The sequence below is a fragment of the Planococcus citri genome, chromosome 5 (assembly GCF_950023065.1).
Source record: "Planococcus citri chromosome 5, ihPlaCitr1.1, whole genome shotgun sequence".
In the NCBI taxonomy this organism is placed as follows: Eukaryota; Metazoa; Arthropoda; class Insecta; order Hemiptera; family Pseudococcidae; genus Planococcus; species Planococcus citri.
This window is the reverse complement of record NC_088681.1, coordinates 23,729,582-23,750,584: the sequence shown is the minus strand read 5'-3', so window position 1 is coordinate 23,750,584 and position 21,003 is coordinate 23,729,582. Positions and strand designations below refer to the sequence as shown.

The following is a 21,003-nucleotide window of genomic DNA, read 5'->3' as shown; positions in this document are numbered from 1 at the left end:
TGTTCGTAACTACCCCCCCCTCCCCTCCGATCAAAATTTCACAATTTCCAGTCATTCAGGAGCCTCCAGCACGATTTTTCAATTTCTCCAGAATTTAGAATTTGCTCCAGAAGGCGTGAGTATAAAGTTGGCCAGCTAAAAATCGGATTGTGTATTATACTCGACCTGTTTAACGAGTTTATCTCAATTTGAGTCGATATTGGGAGTGACACCTCAAAAATAGTTTTTTGACCAACTTTTTTCAAAATTAAAAAATCAAAAAAATCAAAAGGTAACCGTTTGTGAGGAAATTTTGGAAATTTGCGCGAATTGCTGTGTTTCTTCAAGAACTAACCCCTGGAGCGCAAATTCTACCGTTTCCAGCCGTTTTGGAGCGAGAGTGACACCTCAAAAAACCACTGTTGAGGTGTCACTCTCAAAATCTGCTCAAATGTGGATTAACTCGTTAAACAGGTCGAATGTAATATACAACTCGATTTTTAGCTGCCTAACTTCATATTCACGCCTTCTGGAGCAAATTCAAAATTCTGGAGAAATTTAAAAATCGCGCTGGAGGCTCCAGAATGGCTAGAAATGGTGAAATTTGGATTTGGGTAATTAATATTAGTCTTGGGACTTATCTTGACCATTTTTATTGATCAAGTACGTACTTTTTAAAAAAAAGAAAAACCTAAATCGCCAAAAACAGTCAATTTTGAATTTTCAAAAATTCGCCAAAAATCGAAAAATGATCTTGGGCAGCTGAAAATTTGGTTTTGGGGGTTTTAGACTATGCTTTTTCCAAAAATCGTAGTCCCGTTCAAATCGGAGTGTGACACCTCAAGAGGTTCCCTTGTTAGTTTTGGTTCATCCTTGACCTATCAAGCCATAGTATTTTTAGTATTTTTCAAAAAAAAATTAGAAACCAAAAAAAGTGGCAAGTCAGGATTAAAAATGAAAAAAAAAACAACTTTTCGAGCGTATTTCAATCCGTTTTCGAGTATTCGAAATATAGAAAATATCTAACAGCTGATTTAAGACGTGCAGTGTTAAATATCCCCCCCCCCCCCCAGTTTAACATTCATTTTCTATTCTGGATTTTATCTACAATTGACGAAAAAATTTATTTTGAATGGGAGACTGACCAGAAAAATGTTGGAAGTAGAATCATTTTTGAAAAAATCGTGGTTTTCTGACATTTTTTTGGACAGTAGGTAGGTACAACCTGAGCATGTATCTCGATATCTGCCCAAAAAGTTGCGATTTGAGTTTCTGGACCTGATTGAGCTATTGAATTCAAAATTCAAGAAAGCTGGATTATCACAAAAATTACGATTTCTCATCAACTTTATCGCACATTTTCATCATTAGAAATTTATCTCACGAAAAAACTAAACGCTCGATTCGTAAAATCATTTCAACCAAACTGCTCAAATTCACTTTACTTGCTAGAATTTTTTCTCACACTACGTATAATTGAGTGGGAAAAAAATATGAATTTTGAAATTAGATCAAACTAACCACAAAAAATATGTTCATCGAGATTTAGTTTTTCGTTTTCTGTAGTTTAAGGGGGATTTTGAATGGATGGAAAAGTGCAGTAAAGTTGATGAAATAACTTAATTTTTGCGATTCATCAATAAAATTAATGAGAAGATGGTGAGGGGAGAAGGGAGAGGGGTTTGATACATTTCATGTGCTTGAAAATTTATGAAAATTCCTTCAAAAAGTTGATTTTGTCCTTGGCCCTCCATTTCAAAAATTTTCAAAAAAATTTTACAACTTGAGGTGAACATTTTGGCGAAAATAATCTGGCCTAAAACGCTTTTAGGATTGTAGTGTTGGCAGTATGAAATTTTATTTTGGGCTTTCTGGTTAGAATATAAAATAGTTTGGGATTTGTTCATCAAACTCTTAATACACTACAAAAATTTCAAAATTTTTGACCAAAATGGGGATATAAATAGTTTTTTTTTGAGGTGAAAATACAGATTTTTTTACATACGGGGCGGGAGAGGGGAGGGAGAGTGGGCAACACTTTTTCGGCTCCGAAGGGTTTTTTTTTGTGCACAAAAATACCCTACGTATGATTCAGGAGGTGGGGCTCGAAATCTAAAATTACTGCACTACTGCACAAAAATGCTAACTCGGTCATTCGCAATACTTCACCATTCCTCCTCCAACGAAATAGATACCCCGCCAACTCGTTCGTTCATATGTATATAGGAATTCGATCGATCCAATCTACATACCTATATGTAGAAGTAGACAGTAGGCAGGCACACCGAAATGTTGTTTCTCAAGCCTGGCCAAGCTGGGTCAAAATACGTAACAAAATTTCGTTTTCTTTTGTTTCGAGTACCTAATATGCAGCTATTAACAGTGAACTTGATATGACATAGGCGAAAATTATCGCCGAATACTCGTACATCGTTTACGTAGCATACTCGCGATTAGGGCGAGCAGCGGTATACGGTAGGTATACTATAATAATAAATTGAAGTAGTTTTTAGGTCGCACAACGTGTTCGAATAAATGTACGAGTATTTCTATACAACGCGCCGCGCCGGTGAAAGTGGTAGTAGACTGATTACTTTTGCTAAAAAAGAAAAAAAAAACAAAACAAACAAACAAACAAACAGCAGCCGCGCCGCAACGAAAGAAAGAAAGAAGTACAAAAAAACCTGCCCCCGAATCGGGTACGATAGCTATCGAACGAAATGAAAATTATTTTTCGCTATTACCTACTCGTAACGTAAACTGGTATAGGTAAGTAGATTTTGTATTAGGTCTATTCGATTCGTATTAGTAAATCAAGGACAAACGACTTTTCTTAAAATAATTCATCAACGTTACGATAATTCGGTTAGCGAAATTCATTCGTGCTTTGGGAGCACTTTTTTCTGCTTTTGCTCATCGGGTCGACGCTAATGTCCTCATTACAGCATCGAGTTATCAATGTCTTGTCTTCTTTTTCAGATGGATACGTTGATAAGCATACGCAACACATTCGCGTTGAAGAAATTGCCTAACAACAAGGCATCTTTTTTGTCTACACAGTAAAAAGATTGGAGTTTGAGATAAATAATTGAAGCAACAATTTTTGAGAATTAAATTGAAAGATGAACTCGAGTGTAAACCAGAAATTCACAGAAAATTTTAATTTGAAAAGTTGGAAGGGAGGAAAAAGGGGAGAAAAGTAGAGAGAAAGGATATGAAATCTAAATTTTTTGGATTTATCTTCATGATCCTAGAACCTTTTTTTTTTGAGGATTTGAGTTCGAATTCAAAAATCAGGACTTAATTTCAACACAGATTGAAATGATGAGAGCATACATGGAATGATTTTTGATGAAAAGGCTGCAGGTAGATAAGATGAGGTAAATTTATTGAAGATAAAAAAATTTATCTGCTTCGTAAGAGCTCATTTCCTCGATTTTTTGTAAGTAATAAATACCTATGAAGATTCCAGTTCCTTGAGAATTGCACTCACCTCCTCCTATAGTGTTTTTGGCTCCTAAATATCTATCCCTGCCTCGACATTTTCCTTTCAGAAAGGGCCGAAAGGGCGTTTCTCAATTCGGTTAATTTTTTTAGCAATGGAAATGCTACATGACAAAAATTAGAATGAGATTTTAAAATGTGTTATTGATTCCTAAAAGTTCACATTTTCCAGAAAAAATTGGGAGAAAAACTGTGGTCAAAAATAAATAAAAATATCTCAAGAGTAAAAAATTGAATTGTCCTCCTGGAGAGTACATAAAATGTGGTCAAAAAATGGCGATGAAAATTTCAAAACTCATAACTCTTCCCTTTCATCACTCGAGGTTCAAAATTTTGAAATTATTGAAAATTCTTCAAAAAAATGTTGCGAAAATTTCAACTTTGAAAATTTGCTAGAAGCTTCAGAACTGGTTAAAAACGGTTCAAAACTGTTTCCAATGGATTCGGAAGTCGCCTTTCTAGGTTTGGTAGAATTTTGATTCTTCTCCATTTTTGACCCTCTTTGATTTTCAAAAATTCGTCAAAAATTCGAAAAATGCACTTGAGCACTTGAAATGTTGACTGGTGATGCATCTAATTCAAAAATTATTCTGACGGTTGGGATATCTGCCTCGTAAATACATAAAAGGAAATATTATTTGACATGCTCCCCATTCGTAAACAGTGGAATCCTTTCTTCAAAAACTGAACAACTGAAGCAAGTATTTTACTTTGTACACATTTTTAATTTTTCAAAATTACCATTTTTTTCATCACTTTCATCTCTCGTTAAGAAAATTGTCGAACCACCTCGTCCCATCCTGAGAAATTGAGGAAAATTCCATATCATTTTTACTGATTGCGAGCATTTTATTCAACTTTACCATCATCTTCAACATCACCCCCCCCCCCCAAAAATCAGTCCCTTCTAACAATTTTTCGAAGTGAACAGGATATCGAGAGACTCCTCAAAATGATATTAAAGCTGATTATTGACCAGGTTAGGGTAAAACATGAATTTAAATTCTAGGTAGATCTGGAAGCTTAAATCTCGTCTCTGATCTCAAATTTTTGAAAATCCATTTTAAAAAATTACAAAAATTTCGATTTTTATACTTATGCTGTCAGGTAACTGTGAGATTTCCAATTGTCCGCCCTTCGATTGAACATTCTCTTTTCCATCAATCTCAAACACAAAAACCTTATTCAACTGCAATCATCATCGAACTTCAATCTTTTTTCTACTTGAAGAGATATCATAATTAAAAAATAACAATTTCTTCATTACTTACTGCTAAAATTAGTCTGATTTCAGATTACAGAAAATCTCCCAACAAATCCACCGCAAATTGAAGACTTCTACTTCACAGATCACCAAATCTGAAACACATCGAATATTCGAAAATGAGAAACCATTATTCCAAATTGAAAAAAAACTACTCTAGCCCACCTAATTATTGCGTAGGTTGCCTACGTAAAATAAGTAATAATCCTACTAATACATTACAAAAATATTACGATATAAGTAGTTTGTTCCAATTCGTAAACCTGATACCTAATTACACCGATCGAGTCGAAGAATTTTCAAAAATTTACCGAAACCAATACCACTTCTCAAAGCAGAAGTAATTAGGGTTAATTGCCTTTTCACCAACGAGTTTACTCGACAGTTGGAATTTTTTTATCATTTTATCGAGATTTCTTTCTTCATCTTTTATTAACGATTTAAAATTTTCGACACATTATGTACTCGTAGGTATTAGATAGACGTATTGTATTCTATTGTAATTGACTACAATGCTCAATTATCGCTAAAATTGACTTTCGTGTTCACTTATCGAAGTTTTACATTTTCATTTTTCATTTAATTCCCAACGCACCGTTACCTATATGTACTCACTGGTAGGTAATCGAAATCTTATTATTGTGTAGGCAAGAAATCCAACATATTGATTCATTCGTTATCACTTTTTTGTTTGAATATTATCATTCGAAGTTGCTCGTGCATAGTTCCATTTCACGAGAGAAAAAAATATATGGAAAGGAAAAGAGGATATGCTACCTTCACCTACACAATTGACATAAGATTTGTGTGACCGGTTCTTCGAAGGCGTTCAAATGGACATTTTGCTGTATCTTGTTCCTACGAAATGCACACAAACAGTACCTTACCAGTGCCTCGTAACTTCATAAGTCGTATAATCGTATATTATCTATTACGCTATATTCGTCAATAGTGTAGAAATACATTTTTCCATACATACAAACAAAAATGAAAATACATAAGTATTTTACTATAGTCAGCGAGTAATAAATCCAGCTACATGCATAATTATTGATAAGCCAAATCAGTCGAGTTACTTTCAACATTATTTCAAGGACGAAACACTAAATAACCCATTTCCCTAGTTTTTAGAACAATTTTTTTCATAGCTTTTGTGTCTAGAGTCGAAGACACGTCAATGACGTAAGGAAAAAACTGATAGCGTGCACAACATACCAAATGTACATGGCAGCTTTCGATTTATTACTTCTTTACAATAGTGTAGGAGAAGGGGGCAGGAAACGTGAAATACGATACTTGATATTTTAGAAAGAATTCGTAGCAAGACTGAAAATCAGGCAAAATTTTGAAACACAAGCTCAAATTCATTTTACAATTTTTGGTGAATTTTTGAAAATTATAAATTTTTTTTCATCAAAATTCGATTCAAGTGGGGAAGACAGTTGGGGAAAAGTTGATAAACATTGTCACCAATGAAACAATCTGACTCGTTTTTTTTTTGTTTTTTGCTCAATTCTCCAGTCTAAAGATTCTTATAACAATTGAATTTTTTAAAAAATTTGATTGGCATTTAAAAAGTTATTCCAAAGAATACAAATGAGGAATTAATTCAGTAGGATCATTCGACTTTGTTCACCACCTCCCAATCAATGAACTGAAATCCTAAATTGTCAGGAAGCAGATAAATTTTTTGTAAGAGAGCAGAACAAAATAGAACAAAAAAATTTGAAAAAAAATTCGCTTTGAGAGTGACTGAAATTACGAAAAAGGCATTTCAAATTGAAGATTTCAAGCTCACAACAAAAACTGTCACTTGATCGCCCCTCCAGTACTTTTCCATCAATTCGTCCTCCAAAGAGGACTTTAGAACCACATTCAGTCAGTGAAAAGAGACGTACCTCAATCTCCAAAGCTGAAAAAATTCGCTACTTTGGCACACCTAAAATCGACTTGAAAACGTGAAAAAATTGGCACACGACAACACGTACTTATGCCGCCGCGTATTACACCAATAGGTAGTTCTAGTTACAGGCAGGTATTTATTTGTCGTTTCGAGTTTGTCGAATACGAATGCAAATTAATCGTCGGTTACGATAATATCGCGGCCATGGCCGTGGCCGTAACCGTGTTTGTACATTATTGCCGAAAAAAAATTCAACGCTTATTATGTAATTTACCAAACGATTACGCTTGAATGGCGGAATAAACTTTTCGCACGTTTGCCCGAGCCCGGTTCACCTACGACTAATATACGAGTACACGACACACTCGTCGAAGGAGGCGGCGGCTTTATGGAAATTTGATCAAATTATTCAAATTATTCGTCCATCTTCGCAGGTAGCTAACTTATTTTTTACATACGTATTCGTCGTCTCTGTATCGATTATCTAAGATCGATTAATCGATAATACGACTATTAGGTACTTTGGATAGTAATCTATGTAATATGTAAATCTAGATAGGTATATGGAATCAAAATGCTACATATTTGTAAATTTAAAGGGATTAATGATCAGTGGAACGAATGTCCTTCAAGATTTTTTTTTAATCTTCCGATTTTTTTAAAAGGAAAGGAGATCATTGCTCATAATTCACGTGGCAAAGGTACGATGAACAAGGACTCTAAACGGAATTTTTCCAGCACGATACCTGGATGCATTCTCCAAATTCTACAGGAGAAACATAGGGAGAGTTCAAGGCGGAAGGGAGGGGAGGAGCTCAGCTCGTTTTTTTTCAAAATTTGATTATCTGGCCGTTCTTGACAGCACCACTGAGAGCCAATATGAGCGCTGAGTCGAAAAATGATGACCTCTCGAAAATTTTTACCCCCCCTCTCCCTTCTCCAAAACTAGTGTACGTTTTATTCTCAAAAATTTAGGTCAAAAATGAGTTGGTTACAACTGAATTTTCCCACAAGTTTTCCTCCATGAAGACCCCCTTCCCCTAAAAATTGTAATTCTGTTTGTTTTGAAAAAAAATTATTGGAGAAGTTCATTGTAAAAAAGTTTTTCCATTTTTGAAAAGTGAGGTCGAAGAACAAATTTTGTTTTACTTACAACAAAAAATTTTTTGAGAGAGGGTTTCTTTTCGCAGAGAAGTTTTTTTTTCGAAAAACTTTTTCACGAGAGATTTTTTACAAGTAAAGATTGATACGAATTACGAATAGCTTTTGTTCCATAAAGTTTCCACTTTCCTTCAGAAAATGAAGGTTCTGCCCAAAAATAACGTTTCCATATCTATTATCTGCACTGTTTAGACAGAGTGCCTACCGGAATTTTTCGAACCAAAATCACCACCTTTTCACTACTTTTTTCACTACCTTTCAAAAAAAAATCACTGCCTTCCAAAATATTTTTAACCCTTCCCCCTCCCACAAGAACGATTTTTCATTTTTTTAAAATTTGAACTTTGTATTTTTTATTTTTACATTGGAGTAAGTACACGTTTTCATCAATTTGAAATCAATTTAATGATTTTATAACCATTACTACATTTATTCAAGTTGTTACAATTTCTCATGTGTGCATGTTAAAAATACAAAATGAGCGAACTCGAAAAATTAACAAATCAACTGAGTATTTCGAGAATGAAATTTTTTCAAACGTGAAAGATGAAGAATTTCTTTTAATTTTTAGAAGTGATTTTTCAGGGTGTCTAGTCTAACAAAATTTCAAAATAAAAAAGCAGGATTTGAGCAGGATATTTTTCAAACAGTTGGGATTTTTCAAGAGAAGGAGGGGGTGGACGAGGCACAATTTTACATCAACATTTTTCGCTTTTCCAATGCCTTCAAACGTCCCAAAAAAATTTTCAAGCAAGCGGATGTTGAGAATTTTTGTCATTTCAATTTTTGATGTTATTTTCACCTTTAAGGATTTTATTGTTACTGTAATGAAATTGGGCGAATAAAAAACTTTTTTTCAAAATAAAAAAATTTAAAAAAATTAATGGAAAATTTGAACTTTTGGAAAAAAATATACCAATTTTTCGAAAAAGCTATTGAAAATTAGTATTTTGAGGGGTATACAAACGTTGTTTTCTTGGATGATGAATGAAGAAGTCTATAAAGTATTTTTGTTTCAAAATTTTAAATTTGAATGATTATTTTTTTTAAAATTCAAACTTGAAAAAAAATCAAACGAACTTGAGTGAAGCAAGGCCAAGAAAGCTTTCAAAAAATGCATGTCTCAAGAAGTAAAAAAAAATGTATTTTTTATGGAGGTAAGGGAGTATTTTTCTGATTGAAACTTCGAACATTTATTGACTTTGAACTATAAGTTTTTTACATTGAAAAAGAGGAGCAAATAGCTCGAACGAAGCGAGGGCAAAAGCTTTCAAAAATATGAAATTCAAGTTCTAAAAAAGTCAACAAATGAACCATTTTTTACAGAATTTTTCTCGAGTGGAAAATCGGATTTCCCGCTTTTTTTTCATTTTTCACTACCTTTTGAGCAAAATTGATGAAAATCACTACTCTTTCACTACTTTCACTACTTGGTAGACACCCTGTTAGGAACAAAATAAGTTCTCATTTTTTATTCAAAAATAAAGTTTTCAGTTCAACAAAACTAACGATTGCATATTTTTCTATCATAAAAATGAAGATCACAAAGTTTCCTTGAAAACACTGGCCCGGGGCAAATTGGGCAACTTGTCCTCCTCTCCTTTGTCAGTGATACTGGTTTTTGGGGCCATTTTCATAGAATTCCGCCAGGTTGAGTTAAAAACTGGAATTAAATACTTTCAAATTCTAAAGGGGGGGGGGCGAGAAAAGTCTCAAATTCGAGATTTTCCAACCGATAACTTTGTCTAACAATAGAAACTGATGGAAATGGTGATAAAATTGACAAAAAAATGTCCAAAAGTTGCTGAAATGCTTGCTAAAAAAATGTCTCAAAATTTTTAGAAACTCTTCAAAAAATGAAGAATTTATTGTAAATCGAATAAAATTGAAAAATCATCCTCAAAATATGGTATACCTAAATAATTCCAAGATTGCTTGAAAAATCGACAAAACTGTTGCAATTTTCCAAACTTTAATTGGTGTTGACAGGATTATTGAAAATGATTAATCAATTGCAAATATTTCGTAAAATATTGAAAAATCGACCAAGAAGTAATCGTTACAAAAAGAAACAAAATTGTGTAAGATGAAATTTTTTTGAGATGAATGCTGAATTTGTGGAGGAATTACATTAGTTTTTGGTTGTTTGTTCAACGTCTTCCGGACAGCTCGATTTTCTCCATAACTTATTTAAATCAGATTTGTGAAAATTAATTTAAGCTGTTGAAAATTCGACCCTTCAAGCTGAAACATCAAAATTTTGGAGAATCTCAGGAAGACGTCTCAATTAATGCATAATACCTAACTGCCTGTCTCAATTTCAAATTTGAAAAAAAAAGTGAAGATGGTAAAGTCAGTATTTTTGATTTTTTTAAAAAGTGAATAATGAGGTAAATGATGTGGTATTTTGTTATTTTTGGGAGGGAGGGGGGTGGGTGAGAATCGTGGTTTTCTCAAAAAAAGAATATTACCGAGATTGCAGTAAATTATCTGAAGCTATCTGACTTTTGACCACTGTTAACCGTTGAAGAAACTGTAAAACATCGACGAATATCTGCAGAAAAAAATGCTGCAGCAGTCAGACTCATACTCCTATGACAAAATCTTAGTACTCTAATACATTTCTTTCTTATCAAGTATTATTTTATTGTCTGTTATACACCAGCTGCAGCTGATGCTGATGTAATGTACAAATAACGCGGTCGAATCGTTTATTTTGTTTTCTCTGGTTGCGCGAACTCGAGCTCGCGCCCGATGACGTTGTGACGTCATCGGCATCCAATCCAATCCATTTTACGAGTACAAGTTTGGCCGAGAAATTACGCGTACAATTACAAAAGTGCGCATTTTATTCGTACGTCCACCTTTTAACGCCATTGACACAGTTTCTAGTATAGGTATTCTCAGCTGTCGGCACGTCGACTCATGGCGATGAACCGATGATTGGACTTGAACGAGGGTATATTAACTACACCTTCTGGGGCAGTTACCATAGGCATAGGCGCCTTCTAGATATCTGGTAATTTCCGCAGCCGATGTTGATGAGTTATCAACCAGAAGTGCTCATAGGTTACCAACACGCGTATCTGCGTATCGTACTCTGTTATCAAGCAACCGAGTTCATGAGGTCATCGTCGAAACTGCCTTCGTACGTATAGCAATTCTATCGCCAGCCCATTGGCGTATTGGCGGCCAATCAGTGAGTATGGTTTGGCTTTACGTAACGTACAGATACGTATTTCTCTATTGTATGGCTATTGGTTTAAGTTCAACTTACGTATACGTAATATACGTAATGATAATGAAGAGATACGGTATGGTGTATGGTATATAGCGCGAATTTATCCATATTACAGGCCGCTGTGCAGCATCGTGCATTTTGCAGACGGTCATACAGTATACGCTGAACGTAGCGTGGTAATAGGTACGATGTACGATAAAACGGCGACGTTCGCCGTTCGGTCATCGGGAGGGTCGTACTCCAGGCCAAGAGTTCGCTGACCTCAACTTACTACAAACAGGCCTTCCAGTTCGATCGTGGCCATCCGAATCTTGTTGAACCTCCCGAACGCATTAACATAACAGCTAACAAGGCTACTAAATGATGTTGTTCCAACTTATCAACCATAATACCACAGATTACTCCCCTTCCCCCCTCCGTCTCGTTTCCTCGCTTTCTTCCTTCGTTCCTTATTCTGTTCTTCCTTTTTGGTATTATTTTTCTCGTGCATGAGATTTTTTTGTTCTTTCGTTACTTTGGGTTAGGTACATCCTCTCTACTCTGTCTTGTCTTGACTTCGAGTATAGGTACACTTACCTACCTACCTACCTATCCTTCAAGTTAATATGGAAAGAGCGTGCATAATATTCGTCTGCTGGTCAAACTGAGGAAATTGAACTACCTCATGCACTATCTGGCCCTTCATTTCAGACCATGTCATATGCTCAAGATTCATTTTGCCTTGTACCGGTCAGTGATGTAATAAGATAGGTATCAGTCTGAGATGGTGCAGCTCAGTGGCATATCGAGCACATTAGTCTGCTGCAGAAATGTACAGTTGGAGGAATTGAAGGATTGAGAAAATGGGATAACTTTAGTCATGTCTTCAAAAAGTATAGAATTGTAAACATTGAGAAGTCGTTCAAGTACCCGGCTGCAGACTTTGTTATATCTGCATCCTTGATTATATATTACTTCTGTAATACATATATAATCAAGGATCTGCATATAAAAAAGGCAGTTCATTGGAATTTCAGTTAATCAAGCAAAATAGAAATTGTGTAAAATTTGTTTTCAAATTTTGGCTAAAGCCTGCACAGTGGCTTAAAAATGCAAGAAATTGACTTTGTGGATCGCTATATTCAGTATGAGTAGTCCAGTGACAAACTGCAATTTTCAGGGTAAGAGTATAAACCGTGGAATTGTGAATTTGTTGTGATGCGCCACGACCCACAGTGGTCTGAAATGAAGTACCTAGCGGTCAAAAATCGAATTTTTTAAGATTGATTCTCTCCTTAATCTCAAAATGAGTCATTAAGAGGGGGAGGTGGTTTACAACACGAAATTTCGAAAAATTCAACATAGAATTGAAATAGGAGTTTTTATCAAAAAAAACAAAAAAAACAATTGTATTCCTCTTAATCTCGAAATGATCCCTAAAGAGGAGGAGGGGAGGGGGGTTCAAAACATGCAATTTCAAAAAACTAGACATGGGTATCGAAATACGGGGGTTTCGGGTCGCTGAAGTCGATTTTAGTATTCATTTCCCCCTTAACCTCAAAATGAACCCTTAAAAGGAGGAGGGGGTTTAAAACATGAAATTTCGAAAAACTCAACATGAGTACTGAAATAGGGGATTTTCACGTCGCTAAAGTCGATTTTAGCATTCGTCCGTATTCCTCTTAACCTCGATATCAACCCTCAAAGGGAGGGGCCGGGGGATCCAAAACATGATACGAGTATTTTGAAAAACGTACTTGACATGAATATCGAAATTGGGGATTTTTGGGTCGCTGAAGTCAATTTTAGCATTCGCAATCCCCTCAACTTCGAAATTAGCCCTCAAATGGAGGTGGGTGTAAAACATGAAATTTCGAAAAATACAACATGGGTAATTGGGTATCAATGTATGGATTTTTTAGAATGCTGAATTGGATTTTCTGCATAGTTGGATCTTTAGCCCTTAAAAGCAATTTATGAAATTAAAAATTTTATCAGAGGAGAAAAGCTGCGGCATTTCTTTTTTTTTAATATTTTCATTTTCAAGGCAAGGTACCAAGGACACGTGACATTATCCTATTCTCAGGCATTCTTCATTTTAATACCAATTTTCACGTTGAAAATACAAAAAAAAATTGGCAGTTATGCAACTATTGCAAAGCAATTTTTTCAAAAGGGGCAAGTTGGGGCAGAAAATTTTTTGTGGAAATTTTTCCGTTCACGCCATATTATCCCAAGAATGTGACATTTTCAAATGCTCTTAAATGTGGTTTTTTTTAATAAGAACTTGTACTCCAAAAATTCCAAAAAATTAAGTTTTTTTGTGACGAGAGCCCATTAGAATCCAAAAATTTTTGAAAAAATTGAATCAACGATTTTTATACCGAAAATATCCATATTTTTATATAAACCCATGAAGTTTAAAAAAAAATCAAAATTGGCATGCATGTTTTCCAGCGTTTTGAAATTGACTGTTTTTTTCTCATTATTTTGAGGTATCTTAATTCAATCATTTCTGTATACAAGAAAAATGATGGAAAAGTGTTTGAAATCACAGAAAGAGAACTGTAGAAAACACCTACATAATTATTCATCATCAACATTCGAGACTTTTCTATTCTGAGGATTTTTTAAATTTTGGTCCCTATTTTGCAATTTGAACCACTGTGCGACCCCGAAATGAATTTTTTAAGCTCCTTGAGCATTCGCCAAACCTCACTCTCCGATTTCATAAGAATTTTAGTTGTGCAAATTAAATATCCAATTTTTGGAAAAACTCTCGGACACCTTATCAACCGAAGTACATACCATCCATTTCCCTTTCCGCAGCCAAAAATAAATCAAAATAAAATGTTTTTTCAAATAGATAGTTGTTCACTCCTACATTTCACAGATAGGCAACATGTTCATCTCACTTTTTTCCCAATGGTGCATAAATTCTACATAATATAGCAGGATAAATCCACCGTACACAGGGCCGTCGAGAGCCGATGCGGGCCCGGGGCAAATATCATTTTGGGCCCCATTTCTAAAGCAGAAGCAGAAGCTATATGGAAGTTTTTTGTGGGAAGGGGGAAAGGGAGTGTTGACTGAAAATTTAGCCGCTGATGCGGGAGAAAAATATCTATTTTGCCAATTGATGTCTTATGAAAATTTTTATTTTTATTTTTGGAGGTCTCAAAAGTGAAATTTGTTTACATATTATATTAAAATGAGAAACAAATTCGCCAGAGCAAAGCGAGGGCGAGAGATTCTGAAAATTTTTTCTTTGAGATGCCTAAAAACGAGTTTTTTTAAATGCGAGGATCTCTTTTTTTTGTCTTTTAAAACAGTAGAATTTAAATGATGTTTTTTTGAAGGAAGTTGATTTTGAAAAAGAGGACAGTACAACACAAGTGAGGGCGAAAGCTCTTGAAAATTTATATTCTGAAAGGCATAAAAACGATTCTTTTTGTGAGGAGTTAATTTTTTGGCTTCAAAACCCGTTGTTTTTTTTAAAAAATTTCCATTTTGATGTTGAAAAAGAAAAGATGAAGCTTTTTAAAATTTGTGTTTTGAGAAGTAAAAAATACTGTTTTTCTTTCATCATGGGCCCTCATTTTGCCAGACCCTTTGAAAAGCTCGGGCCCGGGGCAAACTGCCCCGTTTGCCTCCCTTCTCGACGGCTCTGATCGTGCATAGACATCATGCTCACGCAGGATGAATTACAAGGCTAAAAAACATTATTGTATGAGATTCTCAATTCGATTAAAATCAATTACACTTCTCAAAATTTCACATTCTTCCATTTTTTCATAAAAAAGTTCACATTATATTAAAAAAGAATTTTCGAGATACATACTCGTATTATACATTATTTTTGTAATTTTTGGAACTGTTCACTTTCTCTCTTTCAAAAATGAATATTTTCAATATCGCTTTCAAGACCAGAACACCGGTACAAATTACAAGCAAATCAACAACGGCACATACAAACCTTCAACAACTCTATAAAAACACTCCTAATTATTGTACTTTAAACCCTTTCGGCCTTTTTATCCCGCAGTTGGTCAATTCTGACAAAGGCCACTTTCAAAGTACTGTCCACTGTCCAGTGTCCAACGCACAACGATCTATCGTCCTCCGCTAAAACCATAAGGCGCATTTAGGCACGTATATCCGTCGTACATTGGTAATCCTTTTATTATGCTTGATTAAACGAATATTTTTGCCGAGTGGCCACTTGACGAATTTTGACACATGATGGTCGTATTAACGAGGCGTTTAACGCGTACCGACAAAAGACGTCATTTTTAAAATGACAACCAGCGATTGTTACAAATAAATACCTAGGTACTATACATATGTATAGGTAGGTATACTATACTATAGTATACGTTGTCTATACTTGTTATACTTGTATATTCGCAGATCACATTCGCACACAGATACATTATACTTATTTCTCGGTAATCGCCTTCAACATTCGAAAACTTGTAGACACGACATGGGCAGCTAAGCGAATAGGAATTTTTCGTCGAAAACGATGCCACCGCATCGCGCTTTCTTAATGATATTAGCCCGAAATTTACACCTCATTCTTCTTTCACCGGAAAAGAAAATCAACTGCTATGGCAGACGTCTTGGACCACGATTCGAGAGAAATTTTTGAAAGATTTGAGTGCTTTTTTGAATACAGTAGGCTTACCTACATATACTTCGGTGGAGTTTTATAGGTGTAGAAAAATATCCCACGTTGATTTCACTTGAGATAGGTATAGTATATACTCAAAGAATGAATGAGTCATCCACATCAATGTTTTCATCAGGGATACCTACTCGAGGGCTGACTGGCGATTAAGGCAAAGGACATTATTCCTTTTCTACTATGTTTGTAAAAAGCCAATAATTACAGGGAATTTTTTGTCATTCGAATGCCAAAAATTTGAAAAAAGTCGATTCAGTTGGAAATTTTATGCAATAACAAAATTATCAGCATGGATGTTTTTGAGCTGGAGGGAGGTGGCATAAATCGAAATAAAATCTCTCAACAAATCTTGTTTTTTTTTTTTTTTTTTTTTTGTTAAATCCAAGATTAGGATTTTTAAGTGATACTGATTTCGCACCAAAATGAATTTTTAGATTCACCATTCTTGAAAAATAAATATAAATCCGTCCATTTATCATTTTGATTTTTTAATTTAATTTTCATAGCACGAAAAATTCCCTCGATTGTTTTTTATAGTCGTGTTTACCTCACAAGACCAAACTGATGTTACATCATCTCTTACTGTTAGATGAGGTCAAGTTAAACGAACTACATAACACAACGAAATGAATGAAACCAGTGCTTCTCCTAACATTGTATGGAGCATTATCTTGCTTGGGTAATCCCAAAAGGTTGACCACGTGTTGTCTCTTTCTAACCAATGAAATTTATCCTAAACTATATCGTGCTTCTACCTACAGATAACAATTATTACAGTTACTGGAATTTCCGTCTTGAAAAAAACGTTCGAAGAATTAACACAAAAGATGTTAGCCTGATTTCATTTACAATATAGGTAAATGGGAAATGGAAAACCCCCTTTGTTAATTAAACTCACCAAAACACCTTATGTAATCTTCCCCGCATTTCTTTCTTATAATTCAACAAAGGCTTCATCTTGCACCGTCTTCTGCTGATATTAAAGCTCTCTCCCAAATATTCAAAAACTGAAAATTTTTGGAGTCGTGAATAGATGAAAGTGCTCAAAAGTCCCCTTTCAGTGGAACATGCTCCAGTCCCTACATAAAATGACCATTTTTCATTCCAATCTCTCATCTCTCCAAAATCAATAATCTTCAAACCAAACATAATTATTATTCAAATTAGAGCTCTTTTATTCCACCCCTCTCCCGAATAGTTCAAGCAGACTGTAAAAACCTGTATTTTCCAACAACAAACATCCCAAAATTCCATCAACGAGATAGGTGTCTATTCCAGAATGCAACAGGTATTCACGTGTGAGATCTTTTTCAACGCACCTCGTATGTAATCAGCTCCCTTTACAACAATACCCGAATCCTATCGAATTCCTTCTCAGCGAAATCGATTCGCGAATTACATCCATTATTCCTCGATGTACTACGACGAAACGGTCATCATAATGCAAAAATTAAAGGCGAAAAAAATCACGCGCGATATGCTACAAAAAAAAAAAAGAAAAGAAAAATAACGCCGCGCGAAAGAAGAAGAAAAAATACGACAATGAAACGAAATAAAAAGAAGAAAAAAATATCAACAAAACGAGACGTGGAAGTGGTCGAAGAAAATGCGGAAGAGAACTTTGAACGGAGAGAATTTATAAAAGCAAGAAGCGGCATCGAGCATCGGCAATCCGGTGGGTGACAGGAGGAAGAGGAAGAGGAGCACCGGTAAGACGAACAACAAGAAGACGAAGAGGATTGTGATGCGAGCGACCCAGTGTAGCCAGCAGACCGCGAGCTGAGGAGTAATAACCTGAATACTAGGTCACAGTGACGTTGGGACGTCGACCCCATGTCGTGTGAGCAACGCCACAGCGAGCAACGCACCGTACAAGAAGTACGATCATATACGAGCAGTACCATCACACAAACACACTCTCCACCGACTGTCTATAAAGGTACACCAATACACCATAGTACAATCTACCATAGCCACTGGGACACGGCATCGGCAATGACGTCACGACGATCGTGCTGAGATTTTCTTCCGGTGACGTCATTTGACCATCGTCGTGCATTATTGGTCAAGTGGACGCAGCGAGCGGCGCGGCGAGGGGCGGGCGTCGGCACGCAGCAAACCACGATGCAGAGCAGAGCGCGGCTCATTGTCTTTTTCTCTTTTTTTTTTCCTTTCTTCATCTTTTCATTTCTCTACATAATATTATTCTGCACACTCTCCTCATACTACAATCCACCTGCATCTTGCACGTAATAGGTATAATGTACGCATTTGCCCTCGTGAGATAAGTTTTGCAACGGCAACAGCAGCGGCAACGCCAGTGTTATGGTCATCACTATCGTGTAAACCATAATACATAAGTTAATATGACTACCTAGACCTATCTTTGTAGTGTATTGGTCACTAGAGTGCACGTTATGGAAATTACCAAATGATGCTAAACTGGGGCGATGAATTCAAAGGAACCTGTGTCATATTGATCAAGCGATGATTAATCATGGTATCTATCGATTTCCAATGTAGGTGAGGGAGTTGCCCATGTCCAGAAATTGGGAGTCGTGATCTCATAGAGCATAAGGTCCTGATGATACTAAATTCCCACTTGAACACAATATCATGCTTTGAAATTGAAATCCAAATTTCAGAACCATGAAGTGATGACTGATGAGCTTTGGGCTACTCCTTTTGCAGAACTTTACCAACTTCAATGATTGGACTCAATTGGAGCAAGGTACTGAAGCTGTTTCAGAAACTGTAGTCAACGGTCTAAAGCTTTCTTGGGATTCAAAATTCAACTTCAAGACTCTAGCACAAGCAAATTCTTACACATGATCCAGAATTTGCACCAGCATTGGGCAAGGGACCTCACAGTTTTACTTATTTCAACACATTTCAGAACCTAAGTACAAAGCTCTCAGATTTGTTTGGTATTTTGCAGAACATTGCACAAAACTGAAATCATCAACTTTAGTTTAACTTATATCCATGGTAACTAGTTCTGGACCAAAATTTTATCACCATTATCATCAACAACAATATCATTATCAACTTCATCATCAATTTCATCATTCACAACAAACTCATTTCATGTCCAATCAAACTGTCCACATCACTAGATAGTGATTGTTCCAACTTCCAATGAAATCTTTACACATCATGCCAACCTAAGCTAGTCCTTATTACTCCAACTGATCTCAGCCCATTTTGAATGCAGCCCATTCATCATATTGGAGATTCTGCTGGAAACTTGAACATTTCTGACACAATCAAATCCCAGTTCATCTGCGTGCTGCACATCCAATTTTATAAAGAGTTGCAGCAGAACTACTGTAAAGCAAAAGCATTCATCACTCAATATAACTCAAAACTCTTTATTATGCAACACACAATATCTTCTAAGACAATAAGAGAATTGAACCTTTATTTTTTGATCAACCGACTTACATCCAAGAGTTTTTGAAAAGGTTATCTGCTCTGGAGATCTCCCTCATCAGACTACTGATGTCAATACTGCTGAAAAAGTGTTGATAAGTGAACTTACCAATTGCGTATTGATATTATTAAAATCTCTGTATCAAATACTCAAGGAATAATATCAATATCCAAAGGAATTGATTCTCTGGTACAAGGTTATCAAGGCACTTTAACAGGGGGTATGCTGGTCCGCCATTTTCTTGTGAAAGCAAATTTTCTCCAAATTGAAAACTACGACATTTACAGAAATTTTACAAGAGTCCTTTTTTTGTGGAGAATGAAAAAATATGACCAACTGGGCAAAAATCTTGAAATTTCATGCAGTAGAACTCAAAATTTTAAAAAAATAAAAAAAGTTGAAATTTGTTTTCTGATTTTTTTTTTTTAGATTTTTTGTGTTTTACTACATGAAATCAGGGATGAAAAGCCTTAAAATGAAACTTCAGCTTTTGGCTTTCAACTTGAAATTTCAAAATTAAAACTTTTGGCATTAGCTTTTGGCTATCTCGATTTTTATGGCTTGCTTTAACCAAACTTTCGGCTTCCAAAGACTTTCCCTCATATTTTCAATTTAACAGCTTTCAGCTATATTTCATTAAGCTTTTAGTTTTAAACTTTTGGCTTTAAGCTTTTGACCTTAAACTTTTAGCTGATACGCCATCAATTTACAAAAAAAGGTAGGTAATTGAAAATTAGATCATGTACATTAATTTCATAATTAGTGGTAGTGGAGAACATTCATTGCTAGAATTTTTTTTTTTTTTTCATTTCATGAAATCACACTAAAATGAAATTGAATAATTTTTTTTTCATTTTGTTTCATTTTTTTTTTTTTTGAATTTAAAGAATTTACCTAAGTAATTCTGCAAAAAAGCCTTTGAAAAAACCAAAAAGAAGTAAAACTTTTGGCTAGCTTTTGGCTTGGAAAAAAATGAAACTTCCAAACTTTTAGCTTTTGGCTAAGTGCAAAAATCTGCTCGGCTTTCGGTTTTAAGCTTTTGGCTAGCTTTTCGTCCCTGCATGAAATTTCAAGATTTTTGCATCATTGGTCGGATCTTTTCATTCTCTTCAAAAAAGGACTCTTGTAAAATTTCTGTAAATGTCGTTGTCTTCGACTTACAGAAAATTCACTTTCGCAAGAAAATGGCGAACCAGCATACCCCCCAAGGGACGTAACTTGACCATGATTTTCAACCAAAATGGATTTTAATCACTTATAAAATGAGCCAAAAACTGTAACCATACCATAACCTATACCAAAATTATTGATTTAGAATTTTTTAACCAAAATTATTTATTCAATTTCTTTAACCATAACTAATTTAATTCATTTCATTTTGGATACAATTGATTTGCATTTTTTTTGGCAAACTGTATGGAAATTAATGACATAATGACCTTTGACAACTTTTATAGAAATTTCATCCTTTTTTGACGATTTTCGGAGATTTTTTTAAAGTCTCAACAATCCCAAAAACAAAATTTTGCACCTTTTTCATACTTTTTTGTACAATATTTTTTTCAAGTTAGCTATATTATGTACTTTGTTACTCACCCTCGCTTACTTTTTAGACAAACAAATTGAGTACCTAATTAAGAATTTTTTTTTAAAAAAGGTAAAAAAAATCTATGTGCAAAAATTTTTTAAACGCAGTTTTTCTTTCAAATTTTTTTTTCATTTTAAAAATACTTTCAAAATCTTGTACAAATTTTGTAAATTTTATACATTTTCAACAGTTTTTTGTACTTTTTTAGGTCATTTTACATTTTTGTAAATTTGTAGGCTAACCATTATTGAACTGTTTCAAACT

General features: G+C 34.9%; 1 long non-coding RNA gene across 1 annotated transcript in view; it reads right to left on the bottom strand.

Moving 5' to 3' along the window:
* The window catches only part of LOC135847106 (uncharacterized), a 135,900-nt gene that overhangs the window by 3,379 nt on the left and 111,518 nt on the right, over positions 1 to 21,003 (bottom strand). The window contains exon 4 of the long non-coding RNA XR_010559085.1: positions 4,755 to 4,842. This is a non-coding gene — a long non-coding RNA (uncharacterized LOC135847106). The remainder of the gene's footprint in view (positions 1 to 4,754; positions 4,843 to 21,003) is intronic.